The sequence below is a fragment of the Atta colombica genome, unplaced genomic scaffold (genome assembly GCF_001594045.1).
Source record: "Atta colombica isolate Treedump-2 unplaced genomic scaffold, Acol1.0 scaffold65, whole genome shotgun sequence".
In the NCBI taxonomy this organism is placed as follows: Eukaryota; Metazoa; Arthropoda; class Insecta; order Hymenoptera; family Formicidae; genus Atta; species Atta colombica.
Genome location: NW_017259556.1, coordinates 695,190 through 704,404, shown reverse-complemented (window position 1 = coordinate 704,404; position 9,215 = coordinate 695,190). Strand labels below are relative to the sequence as shown.

The 9,215-nt window shown below is 32.9% G+C and overlaps 1 protein-coding gene across 3 annotated transcripts in view; it reads left to right on the top strand.

Annotated features, from left to right (window-relative positions):
- Window positions 1-5,482: 5,482 nt before the first annotated feature.
- The window catches only part of LOC108692209 (guanine nucleotide-binding protein G(I)/G(S)/G(T) subunit beta-1), a 34,423-nt gene continuing 30,690 nt past the window's right edge, over window positions 5,483-9,215 (top strand). Inside the window, exon 1 of one of the 3 annotated variants that reach the window (XM_018200381.1) lies at window positions 5,483-6,018. The gene's annotated coding sequence lies outside the window, so the exon portion shown is untranslated. Of the gene's footprint in view, window positions 6,019-6,724; window positions 6,756-6,777; window positions 6,813-9,215 lie in introns of those variants that run through there. The other 2 variants (XM_018200384.1, XM_018200383.1) reach the window with 2 other exon arrangements.

Genomic DNA, 9,215 nt, shown 5'->3' with positions numbered 1-9,215 from the left:
TCTCTCTCTCTCTCTCTCTCTCTCTCTCTCTCTCTCTCTCTCTCTCTCTCTCTCTCAAGTGCGATCTAAATCTTGATATCTTACAGAAATTTATAATATTAGCTAATTTAATATAATAACTGAAAGACAGTAATTAATCACTTATTTCACTTATTTAGTATTAAAAACATTGTTGTTTAGCGCTTTTATTACTCCAGTTAGTAATTAATTACTGTCTTTCAGTAATTAAATTAATCAGTATCAAATTAGCTAGTATTAGATTTCTATAAAAGCAAATAATGTTTCTATGTAAATTATTAAATATTTTTCATTTTTTTAAAAAAAGTTTACATGTTTATCATGCGAATGTAAATAAAAAAGTTTTTAATTCTTTTATAAAATTGTAATTATAATTGACGAAAATATGCTTTGTATATTTATTGTTAGTATGCAATACAAAATATATACATCAAATATTAATTTGTGAGTACATGTGTGTGTCAAATCAAAGCGCTGCCAAGAAAAATTTTACACAAATGGACTTCAGTGAATCACGAGAGAAAAATGCATCCAATCGCTCATTGGACGCTTAAGCGGCATCTACGACGAATTTTAAGGCGCAAAATTTAAGCTTCAAACTCTAAGCTGTAAGAAATTACAGTGACCTTAGTAGCAATTTGTGGTGAAATATCAGTTAAACATTGGAAATATATTGGGCTAATATTTTGATAATATTATGCCAATAATTGTGCTACTAACGAAGCGGTTACGCTACTAAGTTATGAATGTATTCAAGTTATATCCAAGTAATACCCTGACATTGTGGATTCAGTCCGTTACTCCGCAGTCATCGCGATCTCTGTCGGCAAACTTCAGAAGCATTGTGGAATTGTCGGTATTGACAAATATCGTGGGTACGATACTACAAAAATTATCACAGCCAAGATATCAAGAATTCATGACTTTATCAACATAGCGAAACGAAAGATTTACTGTAAAGATTACTGTAGTAAATTTTTCCCTTATATCCATTTCTAAAAAAAATAATTTTAATTTTTATCTTGCTTTTTATCTTTCTTTAGTTTTTATCTTGTTTTAAAAATTTTCAGAAAAAGCTAAAGAGTAAATTAAACCAAGATTAAAGATTATTTACATTGGTAGAAATGAGCCTAAATAGAGTTTCTTATTCTTTAACGTATGCCTTTAACTTCATTAAAAAATATACTTACGTGTGATATATTCGTATTGTTCAAAAATGATAATATTCGTATCTTATATTACTTATCGATTCCGTCATATTTGCATAATAATAAAATTCAGGGTTGTATGTTTATGCAAAAATATAATATAATAGCTTATATTTACATTTGTACATTCGTGGACAATGAGATTACAATACTTTTTTCTTAATGAGCTTCGGAGAGCAGCCTACTCACCGAGTAAAACCTATTAAGAAAAAAATATTACAACCTCATTGTCCATGAAGTACAATGTGAACTGTGTAAACCATATATGTATTACGATCATCTATGTAAGTAGTGGGTGCATTCAGTAGAACACAACAGTTTTGCAATCGTATTATGATTATTTGCTGAGATAGGACCATTTCTCTAAATCTAAAAGTATAATTCAATTAGCGCGAAGAATACAATTGCAAAATAAATATTTTGCTGAACGCAATCGATCTAAGAAGTCAAAATAATGTCAATTTTGTCATAATATTGACTAATTATTGATCGAATTTGTATCATTTTTTCGTCATGATTCAATTATTTTAACTTTCTTGTTTTCCTTGGATGTGGATTTTTTAAGCCTACATATTCTTTGTCGTATTGTTGTACTATAAACTGCAATAAAACTGTTCGCATGTACATTTTTATTTATCAATATTAAAGTCAGATATATTAACAATTATAAACCTTAGTTAATTATTTAAAAATAATTATAAGTAACAGACTTTCCAAATTACAAAGTAATACATAGTTAAAAGGCGATTGAGAGTCAGACGCAATTGTAATTAAATTCAATTTAATAAAAAATAATTTAACAAACATTTCGGATCCTCCTCGGCCATTTTCAATGTCACACAATATATTTTATTTACTATAACTTTAAATTGCCCGGCTTTTTATCAATATGTCTAATCTATTGCATAAGAATCTGTCGGCTCTTTTTGGAATTTGATCTATTAATTATCTAATTACTTGATTATGAAACCACTGTGAACAACACGCATTCAATTTGGACTAAATGTATCTTCCAGGGAGAAGCTGGGAAATTTATCAAGTTAAATAGATTGAATATATTGTGTGACACTGAAGATGGCCCGAAATGTTTGTCAAATTGTTTTTTATTAAATTAAATTTAATTATAATTCTATCTAATTATCTGCGCTAGGGGTATTCTATATCGTTTATCGATAATTGTCGTTGTTTTTTTATCATACAAAATATCTGCGCATGAATAACACATAACCGACAACTATCGGTAAGCGATAAGAAGAGCATCCTTCTCCCTGTATTTTTTTACGTTATTCACTCGTTATATACTCGTTGTATGTTCATAACGACATTTTTATGTAAAATATCTGTGCAACTTTCAGCAAACGAGAATGGAAATTGAAATGAATTGAAATGGATTCAGAGTTTTAGAAATATTGATTCATGAATGTTAAAATGAATGCTTTTCAATCTTAAATGCAATTTTATTCATTTATAGAAATTGCATGGAGCCTATTTCTATGCCTTTCAATCTAAAAATAATATTAGCTTTTTCTGTGCACACAATTATGAATACTGTTCAATTCATAATTTTAAAATGCAGTTTTTCATCCAATTGCATCCAAATGAATCTAATTGAATTCAATTGAATCCAATTAAATCCAAAAAAAAATATTTTCTATTTAAAATATTGGATAGAAAAAAATTTCAATCTCGTTTACTGTAGGCTTATTCTGTAACTTTTTTAGATGAGCGTTTACGCCCGTTTTCAATTCACCGATCAATCAACGTACTAATAGCTAAAAATAGTAGAAAAACATTTATAAACACTTTATTTGTTTATGTGGTCGTTGAATAGTCACAAACAATTTTTTATTTAAAAGATCTAAACTTCGAATAAAAATTCCGAAAAAATTCTGTAAGCTTAATTGGATCAAAATGAACATTTTTTGTAACCGAGATTTTTTTAATTGAATCAATAGGTTTTGAGATAAAAAAATGTCTAAGTTTGAAAAATGACTACCCTTTTTTCTCAAAAACTAGTCATTCAATCAGTATGAATAAAAAATGAAAATATTCGATCAATTTTAAACTAATATTATGAGGAATCGAATTAAATCATTTTTAGCCTCTAGAGCATTGATTGGTCAGTTAGGGCACTTTCTAAGTGATTTTTTAGGGGTAAATCGTTCATGTAAACGTTCATTAATGACAATTTTATTAGCTAAGGATGTCGTTGCACAGATATTTTGAAGGTAAAAAAGTTGTGCAACGACAGTAACGATACCGAACTGTCGTTACAGAAAAGTTACAGAAAAGATCTACTCTCAATCGCCCTTTAACACTTTATACTATTTTAGTTAATTACTGCTTTCTGTATTGTGTTACTCATTTTATAAAAATTTACATATTTTACATTGCTTGTAATTTACATTGCTTATCATAAAAAAGATAGTATAAACTTAACGTAAACAATAACGGAAAAATCATATATGTATCTATGTAAATGTAATCTTGAAATATACCATAAATATACAACTTGAAATATACAACTCTGATAAAAAAACTATCGTGTATTACATGGATAAAGATTATAGAAACGATGAGATTGCATTGGGCACATAAAAGTTTCATAATATCCGTTTTTATCAATTACAACTTACATTTTACCTTTTTTCTACAATACAGTTTTAGACGGATTAGAAGGAGATGTAAGAAGAATCGAGATTAACTCTCAGTATACACAACTCTAGCGGTTCGTATCTACACATATCCGGGTGTAATCCAGCATTTTTTTGCTTGCTATCTCAGATTATGCATCGATTTTAACAAAAAAATTTTTTTAATCTATTGGTTGAAGACTGAAAGGACAGAATTTTTGAGTTAAAATGTCGTAGCGCAAAAAATATTTTGCAATAAGTGAGAAGGGATCGGAAAAAAATACGGTAAAATCGGTAAAAACAACGAATTTTTTCAAAACTTCATCTTTTTGTCAAAAATAAATGAAAAAATAAATGAAAAAAGATTTTATTAGTGATGAATCAACAGCTAATGAATTGAACTTGAAAAAACTATAAGCATTTTTGCGATTTATTCTAAGAACGATATTTTTTTTGCAAAGTGAAAATGAGTGATATTTCAGTTTTATGAAAACTAAATCGAAAATCTTTGAATTTGATAGAAATAAATAAAAAAGTAATCCTAATGTTCTTCTAATGTTCTTCTAAATATTAACAATTTACTATTATATTTAGTATTTATCGCATTTTCCGCGGGAGCCATTAACGAGGAAGCTTAGGAGGAGAAAAAATTTTCTTTTTCTGATATTAAGAACATAATAAAATTGACTTAAATCATTTTTTTATGATGTGCACTCATGATTAAAATCATAAATCATCCAATTAATCATTTCTACTTTCACTTCAACTTTACAGTCTAAGTCTAAGTCTGAATTTTTTGACGTTGTACCTACAAGGAGTTAGGGTAACCCCAACACATTTTACACCGTATAATTACGTAGCTAATGGCGCATTAGAAGGTCGCCGAGCAAGAGAATTATAAAGGTGAAACTTCAGTTTTTTCCCTTCCAGTTTCAGCACCACTGCTCAAAGCCTGTTCAAATGCCTGAACTATGAAAATCGGGAGGGGTTACGCTAACCCCTTGTGTGTACTAAGGGTTGAAGTTACGGCGGGAATATATCAGAATTTTGGATAACGCAACCAAAGTCCTTCATTTCCTTCCTTTTCTATGAAATAAAGGATTAATTAGTTGATTTTTTATGCTTTATGCAAAATCTGTCCTCTGATTTTTTTTTAATCTACATTGACAGAAACGAACACGAATTTAGTTCGAAAGTATCCGCCATTTGCACTAATCGCAAGATGTCGCGATTGCCTATTGCCGATCCTTACCTTTCGATCTACCAATCGCGAATGAATCTCCGCCGGTTCATCGTTTGTTGCATTGTGTCGGTGCGGAACAGAATTCTGCAGACGATCATCTCTTTAATCGTGGTACTCGTATACATAACATTCATACGAAATTTAATTGACAAAGACGCGAACACGAAACAGACTCGACAGGCAGCGACAATCTATACTTGAACAGTCGCCGCGCCGCGCGACACCCAACGGATCTGTTTGAAAACTGGCGGAGCCGGCCGCGCCGGTATCGGCCGATTCCGGTTGCGCTCGGCGATCTTCGGCTGCCGGCGCTGCGGCTGCGGCTCGCTACCGCACGGGGTTCACGAGAGTCGAAGCACGGAGCCCCGCCCTGCCTACCACCCGTCAGAGCCGTGAAGGAGCAGGAGCAGCAGTAGCAGCAGCAGCAGCTCCGCTTGTCTCGTTCGAGTTGAGAGTTTCCGTGTGTCGTCGAATGAAAACAATCGCCGACGTCCGACCGTCGTCGTCATCGTCATCATCGGCTTCTCGAGACGTTCTAGTTCCCATAATCGCGTGCTCCGGCTCCACACTATCGTGATAACGCATAGCCGTCGCTTATCATCGTCATCGTCGTCGTCATCATCGCGGTGTACCCATTGTCGCGACGTCGGTTAACCTTAAAGAGAGCGACAGGTGCGGTGGTAGTGTTTTCCCTCCGAGAAGGTACGACGAGTAAGGTCGAGTATATATCGATACTCGAGGCGAAGAGGTGTGACGAGAAAAGTGCGTAGTCATCGATGTGAGAGCCGAGGACGACGAGAAAGAGCAGAGGGAGCGAGAGTGCGAAAGGGGAAAGCGCGAGGAGAGAGAGGAGAGAGCGGAGAGGCCGAAGCAAGCCGGGAATTCCGAGGATCGCAACTCCGTCAGGGAGCACCAGGTACGTAGCACCTCTGTAATTACGCGTTCGAGGCTCCTCCGCGACTTCCGACCGGCTCTTCCAGGCCCTTCCGAGTTCCGCGCGACTCAATCTCGATAACCGAGAGCCGAGAGCCATCATGGCGGCCGCCTAGGCCTACGCTCTGTCAAAATCTCGCCTGCTCTCCGTTATTTCGATCGCGCGCCACTCGCCGCTCGTCGCTCGCCGCCGGTTGTCCGGGCGACGACACCGACCGCCGACGGCGAGCCCGGCCACGAGAGCGGGTTCACTCCGGAAATTCTTTGCGTCACTCTTCTCGAGACGCCCGTTTGCGCCCGTTTGCGCCCGCGAAAGAGACTCGACCTCGTCTTTTTCTCGTGTCCACATCCGTGTCTCTCGTTTATAAAATGCCTCCTTCAATTTCATCTCGTTTGTTGCGCGACACGATGTATGATGATGATGATGATGATGATGATGATGATGATGATGATGATGATGATGATGATGATGATGATGATGATGATGATGATGATGATGATGATGATGATGATGATGATGATGATGATGATGATCATGATCATGATCATGATCATGATCATGATCATGATCCAAGAGGACTGGTTTCGGAGAGTACTCCGGTTGCGCGAACGTGTTCGGAAATAGAATGAGCGTCGCGATTACGTGGGTCTGGATGCATTATCGATCAGATCATTGATTGGAGTAGACTTCCAATCGAGATTGCCGGGAAGATTCTTGGTGTACATATAGATATATTATGTGTATTAGAGACTTTAAAAAAGAGCATTCCGACCACAGTGAGTCAGAGCCCGGCGATAACGAGACTCTTCCTGCGCGCGGAGAATTTCCTTGTCGTGGGATATTTGAGAGAGTGTCAACGAAAAATCTTTCATTTTGTTAATTTATATTTTTGTATAAATTTATTGGCATTTTTCCCATTCAAATGTGACAGATCCTTCAATTAGTGTAGAGTTTATAATGAGAGAAAATTAGTTGTTAATTTAATTCGTCTTCATTTCTTTCATATATTATATTTGACTCAAATAATTTTTCCAATGAAAGAAATAAAGGCCAACCAAATTTAATTTAGTCGAATTAATAACTTTTTTTTGAATATATACGATAATTATTGAGTTTAGCTTTCTCTGATGTTGATAAAATTGGGCTTATTTGACACATTTTTACGAAATAAACGAATCTGGAAAAAGGTGTTGCGCTCTCTCTCTCTCTCTCTCTCTCTCTCGCGAACCGAGATATTAATTGCTAAAGTTGACAGAGATTCAAAACTGGAAATGGAAATAGAGAATTACATAAATCTCTGTTTTATAAACAATATAAACACAAATTATTTTCTGTGGTATATAATTTTGGTTTTTACAGTAGTGAATTTATCTTTAAAATAGCGAATTTGTATTTATAAAGCAGACAAATACCTAACCAAAATAAAATAAATTCTCTGCTATAAAAATAAAAATTATATAGAAAATAATTTGTGTTTTTAAAGCAGAGAATTTATGTAATTGAAGCAGAAAATATACTTAATCTAACTTCACTTACATGTTATCATGTTTTTCTACGCCATCGAGGTGATGAGACAGAATTTCCCAACTTGAATAGCCGTCAACTTTAATGATTAATACCCCGGTCCACGGAGCAGAGCGACAGAGTTTTATTTTTATCAACCAGATTCGTTCTTTTCTTGCAAAAATGCATCGAATGAGCCTAATTTTATCAATATCGAAGATGAGGAGGCTAAACTCAACAATTCGATTACTTCACATATATTTGATTTAAATACATGCATTTTTCGACAAAATTGACAAATTTATCTCTATTTATTATACATATTTATTTATTATACATATATATTATACATATTTGATAAGTACATACATTCTGCAGTTATACTATTATAATTTAGTCAAGTTAATAACTTTTTTGAACATATGTATTTAACTCAAATGTATTAGGTTTAATTTAAATACATACATTTTTCATCAAAATTAATAAACTATGTATGTATGTTTTTATTAATTTCGATGAACAAACTGTATTTTATTTTTGTTTATTATTATATTATACTTGATAAATGTAAATATATTCTACAACTATATTAGTTTTAGTCAAGTTAACAGCTCTTTTGAATGTAGGTAGATATATTTAAGTCAAATATATGTGATTCGAAATTAATAATAACAAACTACTTTGTGTTTATCAATTTCGACTGAATGAACTATATTCTGTTTATCTGTTTATTATTATAATATATTTGATAAGTATATACATTCTGTCCAACTAAATTAATTCAGTCAAATTGACAACTTTATTTTTTCAGTATAGTATTATTTATAAAATTGAACAAATTTATTTCAAGTAATTCATGCAATTATTACAAGACTTTTAGAATGGATCATGCGGCATCATTCTGAGTTTTTATATTGAATATAAATTTATCATTAAAGAAAAAATATATATATATATATACATATAATACATTTGACAAGAAGCTGCATCACGCTAAGCCTTTAAAATTACCGCGACCGTAACTTTCAACGTTCTCATCTTTAGGAATGTTGCATGTCACATCCGTAATCACATCGTTCCGAACACAGCCGGTTTCTCCTCGACGAAGCGACGCCTATGACATTTGTTTGACGACGACTCGGGTTATCTCACAGCATACAATGCGCGTAATACGAATCACTTTGCATAATATATGTTTCCGTGAAAACAAAGTTTGTTTTCACTTCTTCTCGATGTAATCCATGAGTTGGATTTTCATTTGATGTAAAAAACGCTAAGACGAAAAAGTGTCCATTGTTTTCTGTGGAAATCCAAAAGAGAGATGTGCTTATTACTGAACTTAGGCACTGAAAAAGAAGTCTATCTGTATAATAATAATCAAACCTAGATTAAAGATTCAATAAAATAATTTCAATCAATTATAATTGATTAACATAACTAAAACAAAATTAACTAATGGCTAATTTTATTTTTCTAATTATTACTAAATGGTTACTAGATATTATTTATTATGTTTGATTGATAATATTTACTAAATATTAAATCAAAACGCTAAACAAAATATTTGATAGCTATTGTAATATCAGAATACTTTCTTTCAATCAATTTTTTTCAACGCTAATTTTATTTTTCTAATTCTTTCTAAACGTTAATTCTTTAATATTATGTTTAGTAAT